Here is a 14,870-nt window from a genome sequence, read left to right on the forward strand (position 1 = left end):
GATACTTTGCAGGAGGGAAACAATCCAATGGCAAGGAAAACCTGGATGGATGAGAGGTTTCTATTCTGCAGCCTTCATTTGCTTTTGCAGCCATTATGAAGTATTCTTTCTTCATCTGCCTGCTCTGCTGTTGAAGATTTTTTTTTTTTAATTTTTGGATTGCTATAAACTTGAAACTTCACTCTTGACCTTGCCAGCATGGATGACCCTACCAGGAGTACAAAACCCAGAATAGAAGCCTCTGTTAAAGACATAGACTCCAGTATTCACCAACAAAGTACAAGACAAAAATGCATGTAAAATTAGCAGGCTGTTGGAACAAACAAATGGAAGTTTAATATCCAAAAACAGGCCCATTAGTATGCCTTGCAATAATGATTACCTTTGATTATAAAAAACCAGGTCTGGCCAACTTCTGAGTGGCTGGGGTTCACATGAACCCCAGCTGCGAACTGTGGGCTAAGACCATGTCACACTATGGTAGTCTCCCTCCTTACAGCGCCAGTGCTCTTGCACCAACCATCCCATGTGATTGCCCCCCACCCCCACTTCCAGTTGGCATCCTTGCGCCCTGCTGTACTGTGCTACACTACGTTTTGTGGGATTACTTGCACCTTCTCCAGCTGCCCAGCACTGGAGCCTTTAGCCCTGCGTACCACGCCACCCTGCCCTGCCACCAGGGGCAGAGAGCACAGCCAGAAGGAGTTTTTCCCACTTCCTCCCTAAGTGCCATACAAGGTCTGACCAACGGTTCATCTAACCCAGTATCCTGTATGCTACAGTGACAGAAGTATGTGCTTTAGAGGGAGAGCATTGAACCAGATACTAGAGTGATTTATCCATTATCCTCCCTGGCATCTGCCAATTAATAGTTTAGAGAGAATAGAGAAAACATCTCTAACTATTTTTTTCAACAGTTATTAATAGATTTATCGAGTATGAATTTGTGTAGTCCCCTTTTGAATCTGGCTATGCTATCTGCCTCTACCACCTCCTATGGCAAGGAATTCCACAAGTTAACTATGCATTGTGTTAAAAAGTATTTTCTCTGTTTAGTTTTAAACTGTCTCCTACTAGGTGCCTCTAGTTCTAGCATTCTGGGACTTGGTGAATAACAGTTCCCTGTTCACTTTGTCCACACCCATCATGATTTTATAGGCCTCTCTTGCATCCCCCTGAAGCAGAGAGGGAGAATCCGCGGCTGCTACGCTTACCTGGCAGACGAGCCGACACCAGGAGACAAGCGCGAGAAAAAAATAAACACAAGCATGGCCCCTTTTAACTGGACGGAGGAAGTTAATGTCAGGTGTGCGCAAAGTTTAAAAGGGATGCCAGGATTCTGAAGAGGCAGGGAAGACTCTCAACCACAAGGAGTGGTATACAGACCCTAAGACCGAAACGGGGACAGGGTCAATACTTACCGGTGCTCATGTGAAGACGGTGGTGGGGGGTGAACACTAGAGCAGCAGGTTTAGCAGAGGATGCCAGGCAAGGATGGCTCATAAGAGCTTCACAGGGCACTGATGATACCAGACTCACTGGACCTGCAAGACAGAAAAGAAACTGAAAGTAATGGTTTGAGGCAGAAACCGTAAGTAAAAAGCCAAACCCAGCTGGGGGAGGACTATAACTGACGATCAGCAGTAGCCCTCAGGTAGAGAGAGAACCCAGTTGTGGGCAGAGATGGTGTTATACCCACACTGAGTAATAACCGTGAAAAGGCACCCCTGATGAGACAGAGACCAAAGTGGAGAGAATCGCCAGGTGGTCAAGCACAGCCAGTACTGCATCTTATGACTGCCTAGATTGTAGTGAAAGGGGCCTGGGACATTGCAGGCAGGGCCTAAGAAGCTGTCTTGCAAAAGGGAATCCCAGAAAGAAGAAGCTTGGTGAGAAGATACCAATTCCTCATTGTGCATTGCTGATTTGGTTTGATATAACAAGTGATGACAACTCTTTAATATAAATTACTACCTTCATTGGTGGCTTAATAAAGACAGGGAACAAGATATGGAGACTGATAATCATCCTTAACTGAACATGTAGGTCCAGAGGGCAAACAAGATCCTCTCAAGCCCTAATTAAAATATCTAGTGACTGACCAGTGCTATTAAGATCTCAGGGTGGAGACAGATGCGGTGTAGGGGATGGTGGAGCTGTGTACTTAGACCCCAACATCAGGGCCACAGACCTAAGACAGCCTTCCCCACTATATCTTTCCAACAATCAATCCATCAAGGCTGGCAGGTGAGGGTGAGAGGCTACCCACACACAGGAGAACTCCCTACTCCTGTTTCTCCCCACCAGTCTTCTCCTTTCCAAATGGAAGAATCCTACCTTTTTTAGTTTCTCCTGGTATGGCAACTGCTCCGTACCCCTGATTATTTTGGTTGCCTTTCTCTGTACTCTCTCCAATCCTACTACAACTTTTTTAAGATGCAGAGACCAGGACTGCACACAGTATTCAAGATGTGGATATATCATGTATTTGCATAATGGCATGATGATGTTCTCCGTTTTGTTTTTAGTTCCCTTAAGGATGCCTAACGTTATATTGTCTTTTTTGTTGTCCACTGCACATTGAGCTGATGTTTTTAGAGAACTATTTACAGTGACTCCAAGCTCTCTTTCCTGAGTAATAATAATTAGTTCAGAACTGACTTATGTACGTATAGTTGAGGTTATTTTCCCACAGGTGCATTACTTTGCACTTGTCAACACCGAAATTCATCTGCCACTGTTTGCCCACTCACTTATTCTGAGATCTTTCTGCAGTTCCTCTCCATCAGCTTGGGACTTGGCTACTTTGAATAATTTAGTATCATCTATTATGAAGGAGCAAGCATGGACGCGGTGAAAAGACCCGCGGAATCCTGCTTCCGGAGCCATTACCATATTAGGATGGAAGCTCAGAGATCGAAGCGAGGTGGCAACAAAGGGGTTTAAAAGGAAAAAAAAAAGCAGAGACTGAGGGAGAAAAGAAAGAAGAAAGAGGATCCTCGAGGGATCCACAACTTACCTGAAAGCCTCTCACCGCACCGGGGGAGAACGGAACTATGAGGAGAGGGGCGGATTCCAGAGCAGACAAACCCCGCAGGACGCATCATATGCCGTCTGCCTGGAAAGTAAACAAAAGAGCGTGAATTTGACTTGGATGGTGTCTGATTACCTTTCAAGAGGATTCGGGACATCATCCAAGTACAGTATAAAAGGTAGATTCATAAGTTACTCAGGTAAGTAGAGCGTATATAGAGAGATTTGAAGATAAAAGACCATAATGAGAATAGAAGAACAAGCGAACAAGAAAGGAAGAGACTTTGTTCAAGAATACTAAGTTCTGTTCATCCAAGTTAATAGTGATAACGTAAGAGCATTATATAAGTAGAGTTACTAAGTTGATATTATAGATGAGGTTAAAAAAAAAAAAGGAAAGAAAGATACAAAAAGACAGCTTCTGCCTGAAACTAAAGGAAAGTTGTACAGTGATAAAACACAAAAATAAAGACAAGTTTTCATCTGAACCAGACTGCGAATATATATATTTGCGAGTGAGAGTGGATATTCGGGAAGCGAGCGAGATATTTTATCCATAGTTCTTGGGACCCCTAATAGAGACATACTAAGAACAAACTACTAGAAAAAAAACAAAAAAGAAAAAAACTTTATATAATAACCCTCCCAACTAGTGACATCAAAAATTAGAACATATAATAATAACATCCAAGACGTGGCAGGAGGGAAAGTCAGGGAACCTACAGTTTGTTAAGGGACTGTAAAGGGGTACAAGGAGGCATCCTAATCGCCACCACTGCATCTATAAACTTGGATATTTCATTACATACCCACATTTCTAGCTCATTGATGAAAATGTTGAATGAAACCAACAGAGATCCCTGTGAGGACCCCACTTTTGATCTCCCTCCATCATGAAAAGTGAAGATTTAGCCCTACCTTTTATTCCCTATCTTTTTACCAGCTCTCAGTCCACAAAAGAACCTTCCCTCCAATCCTGTGGGAACACTGTTTTTTTGGTGAGTGAACTTGTCAAATGCTTTTTGGAAGTCCAAATATATTATGTCAACTGAATCCCCCTTGTCCATGTGCTTGTTGACACCCTCAAAGAACTCCAGATTGGTGAGGCAGGATTTCCCTTCAGAAAAAGAGGTTGATCATATTTGTCCATGTGACCACTGATTTTATTCTTTATTATAGATTCTACCAACTGGCTAGGGATGGAAGAGACTCACTCGTCTATAGTTCCCCAAATCACCTCTGGAGTCCTTTTTGAAGATTGGAGTTACATTGACAACCTGCCAGTCCTCTGGTACAGGCTGTTTGTTAACCATAGGTTACATACTATTGCCAGTAGTTCTCAGTTTCACCTTTGAGTTCCTTGTAGCTGGACTTCAGCAAGGCTTTTGACAAGGCGCTGCACAACTTTCTCATAAATTGGAGAAATGTGAGCTAGATAAAACCCACTACAAGGGGGGGATAGATAACTGGCTCAACAGCTGCAAAACAGAGGTCCATGTCAGAACGGCAGGTTTCAAGTGGAGTCCCCCAGGGCCCAGTGCTGTTCAATGTGTTTATTAATTATTTGGATGCTGGCATAGAAAGCTTCTTGAACAACTTGGCAGACAATGTAAAACTGGGAAGGATTGTAAACATGGAGAATGTGATCACGATTCAGAAGGACCTTGACAGATTGGAAAGCTGGGCTGGAGATAACAGGATGAAGTTCAGTAGGCAAATGCAAGGTGCTACACCTCAGGAGGAATAATCAAAAACACATACAAAATGAGTGACACCTGGCTGGATGACAGCACTATGGAAAGCGACTTGTCTGTGGTCTACCAAGACTCCCAATAGGAGTCTGTAGTGTGACGCAGCCACACAAAAGGCAAATGTGGTTTTGGGCTGCATCAATAGAAGCATTAGGTGCAAGACATGGGAGGTGATGGTGCTTTTCTACTCAGCACTGGTTAAGCCTCATCTGGAGTACTGTGTGTAGTTCTGAGCTACACATTTTAAAAAGGATGTGGAGAAGTTAGAGAGGGTCCAGAGGAGGGCAGCAAAGATGATAAAGGGCTTGGAAAGCAGGTCATACTAGGAGAGGCTGTAGGAGCTAGGCATTAGGTCTGTGCAAAATTTAACCTAGTGTTTTGCTTCAAAGCTGTTTTGATGTGTTTTGAGCTTGAAACGGCAAAATGGAAATGAAACAAAAAGCTTTGAAACAGCTTCCAAACAAAATGTGGGCAATCAAAATGTTTTGAAAGTTTCTAAGCATTTCGAGTTTCAAAGCAGCCTGGTGGCAGGAGGCAGGAGAGAGCCAGGACTGCACTCTGAGTGGCTCTGCAGCCCCATGGAGCGCAGCCCTGGCTCTCCCTGCCTCCTGCTGCCAAGCTACACTCCATGGGGCTGCAGAGCTGGTCAGAGTGCAGCCTGGCAGCAGGAGGCAGGGAGAGCCAGGGCTGTGCTCTGCCTCCCAGCTCAGCTCCATGGGACTGTGGAGCCACTTGGAGCACAGCCCGACAGCAGGAGGCGGGGCGACCCAGGGTTGCGCTCTGCCTCCGGCTGCCAAGCTGAGCTCAATGGGACTAGTGGAGCTGGTCGGAGTGCAACCTGGTGGCGGGAGACAGGGAGAGCCAGGGCTGTGCCCCGACTGGTTCCACCAGCCCCATGGAGCTCAACTTGCCCTCCCAGTGCTGCCGGACTCCTGCTGGGGTGCGGGGCCTTGGACCTGTGCACCAGATGACAGGAGGCTGCTGCTGCTGCTGCCTGGGGCCAGCGACAGCATCAGATTTCCCTGGTGCTGGGTCCCAGGCAGCAACAGCAGCTTCCTGTCATCCGGCGTACAGGTCCAGGGCCTCGCACCCCTGGGAGGAGTCCAGCAGAGCCATGCAGCCCTCCCGGGGGTGCAGGCCGCTGGATCTGCGTATTGAATGACAGGAGGCTGCCGCTGCCAGCAAGTATGAGTTTTGCTTTGAACAGTTTGAGGTGCAGTTTCCCAGAAACCTTTGCACCTATCTCCTTGAAACATGGCAGGCTTCATGCCCACAGAAGGGGCTACCATCTCTGCAATTTTCATCCAAATCAGGCAAGGAATGACAAAGTTTTAGGCATTGTCATGATTCTCCATTATAGCCTATGGGCGAAATGTCGAAATGCGACAAAACAGTGAAATAGTTTTGATGAAACGAAATGGAACAGTGCTTCAAAACTCAACGAAATGAAACACTGTCCCTTTGAAACAGCAAAACGGATGTCAAAATGAAACAATGGTGTTTTACACAGCGCTACTAGGCATAATCAGCTTGAGGAAAAGTGCTTAAGGGGGGGACGTGATAGCAGTCTTCAAATACTTGAAGGACTGCCGTAAAGTAGAGGGAAGCATCTTTTTCTCTCCTCCTGAAGAGAAGATGTGAAGCAATGGCTAGAAGTTGCAACAAAGTAAGTTTAGATTAGATCAAAAAAACATCATCACTGGAAGAATAGGGAGGGAGTGAAATAGACTGGCTAGGGAAGTTGTGGATTTTCCATCACTGGAGGTGTTCAAAAAGAGGTTGGACCAGTCACGGGTTTGGGATGATCTAGGTATAACTATGCCTATGTTCTACTATGGATATTTCCCTTCTGCACTTTGCTGGTTGCCCCTGCCCTTCTTCCTCCCTGTGCCCCTCCCCCTTCCCCCCCACCTTCTTTCCAGTTGGAGTAGATGATCTCTTGTGGTCCCTTCCTGCCTTATTTCTCTATGATTCTGCTGCATTTGGCATTGGGTGTTAGCTACAGCCAAGGCTGGGGACTTCGACTGGGGGGGGTTGAACACTCCTGCTGAGACCAAAGCTGGAGGTTCCTGGCTTAGGGGGTTTTGTCCTTCCACTCAGGATCAGGCCAATCACCATACTTGGGGTCTTGAGGGAATATTATGCGATGGCTAGATTGGTATGGGCTGTGGGAGGTTTTGCCTTTCTCTGTACCCAGAATCTCTTGAGCAGATATTGACATTTCATAGAAGCAGAGCATTGGCTGCTGTGGTTCCCCTTTGCTTTACCTGTGGCAGGCTAGGTTGTTAGGTCTGTGTTGTGTCAGGGTTGATGATAGGCTTATGTAGACTTTAGATTATGGGTTGTATAGGATGTTTTGGATAGAGATGATTCTGCTTCAGGCAGGGAGTTGGACTAGATCAGCATTTCTCAACCTGTGGATTGTTACCCAGAAGTGGGTCACAAGAATATATGAAAGGGTCATGAACAAACTTTAAAAATGGATTCTCCTTTAAGGCAGAAAAATGTGAAAAACTGGAGGCTACCCTTGCAGGCTGCAGAGCTCTACCCTGCAAGGGGCTGCTTGGGACTGTGGGGAGTGAAAGGTCAGTCAGGGAGGGGGTGCTACATGCATGTGCTCACGTACATATGCATGTGGCAGCCAGGCAGCGTGGAGAGCAACTCCGCACAGGTAAGTCTTTGGGGGGGGCATAGATGACGTGTCAGGGAGCAGGAGGGCACAGGACCTCCAGCCCACCCCACCTCCTCTCTCCTCTTTAGGGTAGAGCTGTGGCCTGAGGGGAGTGGCAGCCCAGCATCCAAGTGGCTGGTGGCAGGAGAAGGTGAGGGCAGTGCAGCATCCCCCTCCCCACCATTATTCCTCACACTGCTGGCAGCATGGCTGGCATGGGGGTTCCAGTGATGGCAGCAGCAATGAGCCTTGCTGCCCTCCTGTGTTGAGTCCTGCCTGCTGGGCCATGGAGGTGGCCCCTGCCTGTGCTGGTTCAACCAGGCTGCAGCTCTGTGCCCACTGTGAATGGACAAATCTGCAGGGGCACGTGTCCCTGCCTCCCCCATGCCCTACACTGGAGGGCTGGGGGCACGGGGCAGCAGATCAGAAATGAGCATCAACAGGGGTGGGGAGCTGTGGGTTGGAAGTAAGGGGCACCAGCAGGGCCAGGGAGCTGTTTTCTACTTAAACTATTTACTGGCTCAGGGCTGGCCATCAGTGTTTACAAATAGGTCCTGGTAAAAATAACAAACAGTTGAGAACCACTAAACTACATGACATCTAGAAGTCCCTTCCAGCCCTATTTCTCTATGATTCTATCAATGCCATCCACTCTTGGTGACTAATGACCAGGGATCCTGGTTTTCCCTGATAAAAAATACCTAATTCTCCACTAAAAAATAGCAAATTCTCTAATAAAAATTCCAAAATCTGTCATTAAAATTAAAGGCCCCCCCCCCCATACCCCCCTACAGCCCTACTGGTGCCCCTTATTCCCCACCCACAGCCCCCTGGCCTTGCTTGTGCCTCTCACTCCCCCCCCCACCCCCCCAGACTTGCTGGTGCCCCTCCTCCCCACCCACAGCCCCTGCTCTCCTAGACCTGCTGGAGTGGACCCTCAGCTGCCAGGGCTACTGACCCAGGTCCACAGCCCCTTTCCCCCGCTCCTGCCTGCTGTGGGCTTGGGTGGGGCAGCTCCCCACCACCACACACACTCCCAGGGGGTAGGGGGGACCCATGCCCCCCAAATCTGTATGCATTTCCCTTGTAAAATGAGAAATCCACGTTTGCCTCTGGTAAAAGGTAAAATCTGCAGTTTACTCTGTTTTTCCACGGGAAACGGAAAACCCAGATCCCTGCTAATGAATATTTAATTCATTGATTTGTTCTAAGACTTCTTTTAGAGACTCCTTGGGGGCTACAGATGGTCCATATACTACCAGGTAAACACCCTATAATAGGCGTTATGGAGGTATGGTGAAATAATAAATGCTATGCAGAAGACAGGGATGGGTGCCATCTTCCCACTCATTAGAGACTAATGAGTGGGAAGATGCATACACTTTGATAGGTGACAGCTTACTTTGTCAGATACTCTTCATAGGTTGTTGCTCAAGTCTTTCTGAACTAGACTCTAAGGTACTGCCATGCTCTGCCTTTTGCCTGACTTCAAACTAATACTGTTCACTACTTCTCAATAAATGCTATGTTGAGATAAAATGGGTGCATCTACACATACAATGCACCTGAATAAACACCAGCACAGCTTGTGCCATCATTTATTGCTCTTGGATTCAGCGTTTACACCCAGGACCACAGCACGCTGAGCTGGGGCAGCACAGCCTGCCAGCCCGGAGCCGCTCTGCCCCAGCTCAACATGCTGTGAAAGGGCTGGCTGGGGTGCAAAGGTGCTACAGTGTGGGGCTAGCTGGCAAGCAGCCCCTCACTGTAGCACACTCATGCCCCAGCCAGCCCTAATCACCCTCTACACATGCATTGCAATGGAGTTAATTAATCTGGCCTAATAGCACTGCACACATAGATGGTGACACTTTAGTGCAGAGCTAATTAGGCAACTCCACAGTAAAGCACACGTGTGGATGCCTCCACTAAGTTGAGGTGGGGGAGTAGTGTTGTATATGAAGTATTCAATAATTCTGTGTGGAAAAAAAATGCAGTTAAATCTATACGGATTCACTGAAGTGTACCTAACACAAAGGCTGCCTCCATGAATCTTAAATCTCCCTCTCTCAACCTCTCTGATACACAGGTTATAATGGCCCTTTTTCCTTTTGAATGGGCTTATTTACATAAGGTTTGTGTGTTCCAACTGTCCCACTCTAGTAGGACAGTTGGAACAATAAACTGTCCTTTAATTGATCTGTCACTACTTCTGTTAATTTTCTTTCTGTTCCACAGGTTTTCTACGTGCTTTTTAAGCAATCGCTGTCATTGACAGCATGGGATTTGTGGTGGGCCAGTAGGGGGTGCTCCTGTGCTGAGCCACCCACCTCACTGTGCCCAACTGCCTTCCAGGCTCCAAGTGCCTCCCTGGGGGTGCCTCACGTCCGGCTGACCCCCTTCTTGGAGCACACCTGCTAGCCTGGGGGTAATGCTGCCACCACCCAGAGTCTGGACTGATCCTAGACCTGTGCCCTCTGGGAAACACAGGCCTATTAGCCCTTGAGAGTGCTTAACCCACTGCAAGAACTTTGGGTGCTTCCCTCAGTCTGAAGGATCTCCTTTAGTCGGCTGAACCAAGGGGACCCCAAGGCATAATCTAGCCCCTCTCCCAATAAGTCTCCCATGCTAAATACAAAGGAGAACTTAATTGGTTACAAGAAGTAGGTTTGGAATAGTGTACAGGGTAGAGCAATATCAAGATAAATCCCTTAGAGCAAAGTGGCATGGCAGCCTTTGATTACCCATCTGAGTTACTGCAAGCTATATATCTAGTTAGATCTCAGGTAGCTTACTTACAAGTATCATCCAGAGGCAGGTGCAGATTCCCTCTGGAGGCAGGCAGTTCACTGATCATGAGTTTCAAGAGAGACAGCAAGTTTCAGATGGTCCAGCTTCTCTCTGAGTTTTCATCATGGCTACTGCTCGTCCTCCTGGGCAGTCCTTAACTTATATAGACCTTATGACCTCATTTACTTGATCCAATGAAGGCCAGCAACTGTTGGCTGCCAGCAACCAATTTGAAATGCATCACTGGTTGTCAGGTAGACTGGCAGGATCTTTAGCCCCCTCCCAGTCAGGTTGGCATTGCTTAGAACAATAGGGAGTTTAAGCCCCTACCCAGGCGTGTGAGGCCAGTCACGTAGGCAGAGAGAGCAGGTTTCCCCTCTTCCTCAGGAATGTATCCAGCTCAGGTTACAACTCAGGGTTACCTGGAGCCCATGGGATGTCTACCCTCTGCAGTGATCATGGTAACCAAATTGTCAGGTAGCAGAGTTTGGCGAGAGACAGAGATGGTATTCTGCCACAGGATTAACCACAAGCAATTGCTCTAGTTGGTATTTAGCTGAAGCCATACCTACGTCTTTTCCAGACCTGAGGGAAGGGCATTTTGCACCCAAAATCTTATGCAACATCTCTCCCCTCTGTAAGCTGATTCAGATACCTTGCTTCTTGCATATTCCCTCAACAGTTATATCTACTACAACATTACTATAGACTGGTGAATTCAGTGACACTTAAACCCTTGAAAACGAGGCAATCCAGATAGGTATGCACCAATGCAATCTTATGTTTGTCCTTGAAGCTTATACTAAACACTGGAATTATGTGTGTGCACTCCAGCTGTATTTATTTTGTTGGGTGTTACTGTATTTAATAACCTAAGAATATGTTTTCTCTGAAAAAGAGAAGGCAGCACTATGATGCAGTTACATGCCTTATTTCCCAAGTGATGTGCACCATCTACAAAGGCAGTGCAAGTATGTGTGTTATTGCTGTATTGGAGTCATTGCTCAAGAAGGGCACGATTAATGTTGTTTTGGCAAGTACTTTTACCTCAACTCTTCATTTCTTGATTTCCAGCATTTGAGTACTACTGAATTTTGATGTTTCAAAGGGGACAGAATACCATAGGACAACCTGAATTGTGTTAATGGAGGTTATTGTCATGTAATGTCCTAGTTATTTTAACAAGTGAGAAGTGGTTTTTGTGAGAGTTAAATGCTATTTAGGCAGCTGAAGTTGTATGGCTTTGCATGTGAGCACTATATAGTTCTATGTGTAGGCAATGACACTTTTTTTTTAATTACAACTTCACAAAAGTGGTAAAAATCTTCCCTGTTTTAAATGGAGAAGCAGGGTGATGTTCCCAAAGTTATTTGGCACACCGGTATCAAAGCCAAAATAGAGCCTAGGTCTCAAGAACTATTTAAATTCTTTCATTTTGGCCACACTGTTGCAATGAGAATTTGTTAATGTTCTCACCCTCTCCCATACCCTTTATTGCAATGGACTGGAGATAAAGCACCTATTTTGAAATGTTCTGACTGTGTAAGTACTGATAAATAAGGACCTACCATATTCGGGGCAGCTGCCTTCTAATTTCGTGGTCTGAGCTCAGTGCCCAGGCAGCGGCGGGCAATTATTTCGGGTGGAGGGCCGCTTACCAAGTTGTGGCAAGCTGTCGAGGGTCGCATGGGTAGCCCCACCCCTTGACAGGTGCCCTGCCCCCTGGTCACCATCTTGGGACCAATGTCCCAATGTCTTGGGACCAATGTCCCAGGGCCAGCACCGGTGGGGCCCAGAGCGGGGCACAGGCTGGCAGGGGTCTGTGCAGCTGGGCTGGGCTGCACCAGCAGGGAGAGCAGGGAGCTGGCCCAGCTCCATAGAGCCCCTGCCAGCTGGGATCCTGTACTCCTGCTGCCCTGCTCTGGGCTCTGCTGGCGCTGGCCCTGGGACACCCGTGCAGGCCCTGCTCCCACACCTGCTCACTCCCAGTGCCCCCCAGCCCCACGGTACAGGCAGGGGCAGCGCACGGCCCCGACCCAATTCTATTATTCACCAAATAGTAGAATTCACCATAAGGCGTAGAGTAGGAAAGGTAACTAGTAGGGTGGAAGTGCTAGATTTTAGGAAGGCTGACTTCAGCGAGCTCAGGCGTTTAGTCAATGATGCACTGCAGAGTAAGAGATTTGACAAGATGGGAGCCCAGGAAGGGTGGCTGTGCCTTAAGGAAGCGATCCTTCAGGCACAGAGGGAGATGATCCGGATGCGGGGGGAAAGGGGCCAAGAGGCTTCCTTGGCTAACCAGAGAAATCCAGAGCAGCCTAAGGGCAAAAAAGGGGGGCATATAAGGAGTGGAAACAGGGAGAAATTACTAAAGAGGAGTATGCCTCCTCAGCTCACAGTTATAGAGAGGCAGTTAGAAAGGCCAAAGCTACCATGGAGCTGAGGATGGCATCCCAAGTTAAGGATAACAAAAAATTGTTTTTCAGATATATAGGGAGTAAAAGGAAGGCCCAGGGCGGTATAGGACCACTACTGAATGGGCAAAAGCAATTGGTGACAGACGGGGGACAAGGCTAAACTCCTCAATGAGTTCTTTGCCTCAGTGTTCCTAAGTGAGGGGCAAGACAAGTCTCACAATGGGATCGTAGAGAGACAACAGCAGGGCCCCAGACTACCAAGCGTTGACCCTGAGATAAATGCATTCAGTCCTTCCAAGTGACTCTGCACTAAGTCGGCAGGCCCAGATGAGCTCCATCCGAGGGTACTGAAGGCACTGGCTGATGTCATTGCACAGCCACTGGCAAGAATATTTGAGCACTCGTGGCACATGGGCCAGGTCCAGGAGGACTGGAAAAGGGCCAATGTGGTCCATATTTTCAAGAAGGGGAGGAAGGAGGATCCAAGCAACAGTCAGTCTCACCTCCATCCTTGGCAAAGTCTTTGAAAAGATTATTAAGGCTCATATATGTGAGAGCTCAGCAGAACCCAGAGTGATCATGGATGGGTCAGTATTGACCCGGAAGGGCGTGGGCAGTGGGGTCCCGCAGGGCTCGGTCCTTGGACCGATACTCTTCAATGTCTTCATCAGTGACTTGGACAAGGGAGTGAAGTGTACTCAGTCCAAGTTTGCGGATGATACAAAACTGGGGAGAAGTGGACACACTGGAGGGCAGGGAACAACTACAGGCAGACCTGGACAGGTTGGACAAATGGGCAGAAAACAATAGAATGCAATTTAACAAGGAGAAATGCAAAGTGCTGCACCTAGGGAGGAAAAATGTCCAGCACACCTACAGCCTAGGAAATGATCTGCTTGGCAGCACAGAAGCGGAAAGGGATCTTGGAGCCCTAGTGGACTCCAAGATGAACATGAGTCGTCAGTGTGATGAAGTCATCAGCAAAGCTAACTGCATTTTATCGTGCATCAGCAGATGCATGACAAGCAGAACCAAGGAGGTGATACTTCCCCTCTATCGGGCACTGGTCAGACCACAGTTGGGATGCTGCGTCCAGTTTTGGGCCCCACACTTCAAGAGGGATGCGGATAACCTGGAGAGGGTCCAGAGAAGGGCCACTCATATGGTTAAGGGCTTGCAGGCCAAGCGCTACAAGGAGAGACTAGGGCACCTGGACCTCTTCAGCCTCCACAAGAGAAGGTTGAGAGGTGACCTTGTGACTGCCTATAAATTCATCATGGGGGCACAGGAGGGAATTGGTGAGGCTCTACTCACCAAGGCACCCCTGGGGGTTACCAGAAACAATGGCCACAAGCTAGCAGAGAGCAGATTTAGATTGGACATTAGGAAGAACTTCTTCACAGTTAGAGTGGCCAAAATCTGGAATGAGCTCCCTAGGGAGGTAGTGCTCTCCCCTACCCTGGGGTTCTTCAAGAGGAGGTTAGATAGGCAGCTGGCTGGGGTCATCTGAACCCAGCACACTTTCCTGCCTATGCAAGGGATCGAACTTGATGATCTATTGAGGTCCCTTCTGACCCTAACATCTATGAATCTATGCCCCCTTCTCACCAGTAAGGAAGGAGCTGGTGCTGAGCAGGGGGGAAAGGTGGCCTCTCACCCACCCCATGGCCTGTGCTCCCTGCTGCAGCCACTCGCAGCCCACATGGGGCTGTCCTGAGCAGGCACAGGCAGCCCCACGCGGGCTGCAAGCAGCTGCAGCACAGGGCACCAGCCACAGGGCAGGCAAGGTGCCACTTCCCCCCGCCCCGCTCTCAGCACCAGCTTGTAACCCGCCCCAACTGCCAGCCTTAACTGATGTGTTAGCAAGCAGTCTAGGATGTGGTTAATGGCTTTCACAGGTTTGACGACACAACCAGGAGAGGAGGCAGCTCCTTGTACAGCGCCTCCAAAACACATGGGTACTCCAGTGGGTGGGCAGGCTGGCAGCACCTGTCTGGGCATTTGCAATGCAATGTAATGCAAAAAAAAAAAAAGAAAGGTCAAGCTTTTTTGCAAGGTCCCAGGCTGCCTCTTTTGGGCATGTGCTGGGCTTATCACAGGGGCACATGGAGTTTAAAGTAAAGCGCCATTTTGTTTTGTTTTGGTTTTTTAACATCTGCAAGCAGCCTTTATAAATACCAATAACAATTATACATTTTATTAATACCA

Source organism: Alligator mississippiensis, chromosome 1 (assembly GCF_030867095.1).
Source record: "Alligator mississippiensis isolate rAllMis1 chromosome 1, rAllMis1, whole genome shotgun sequence".
NCBI classification, from domain to species: domain Eukaryota; kingdom Metazoa; phylum Chordata; order Crocodylia; family Alligatoridae; genus Alligator; species Alligator mississippiensis.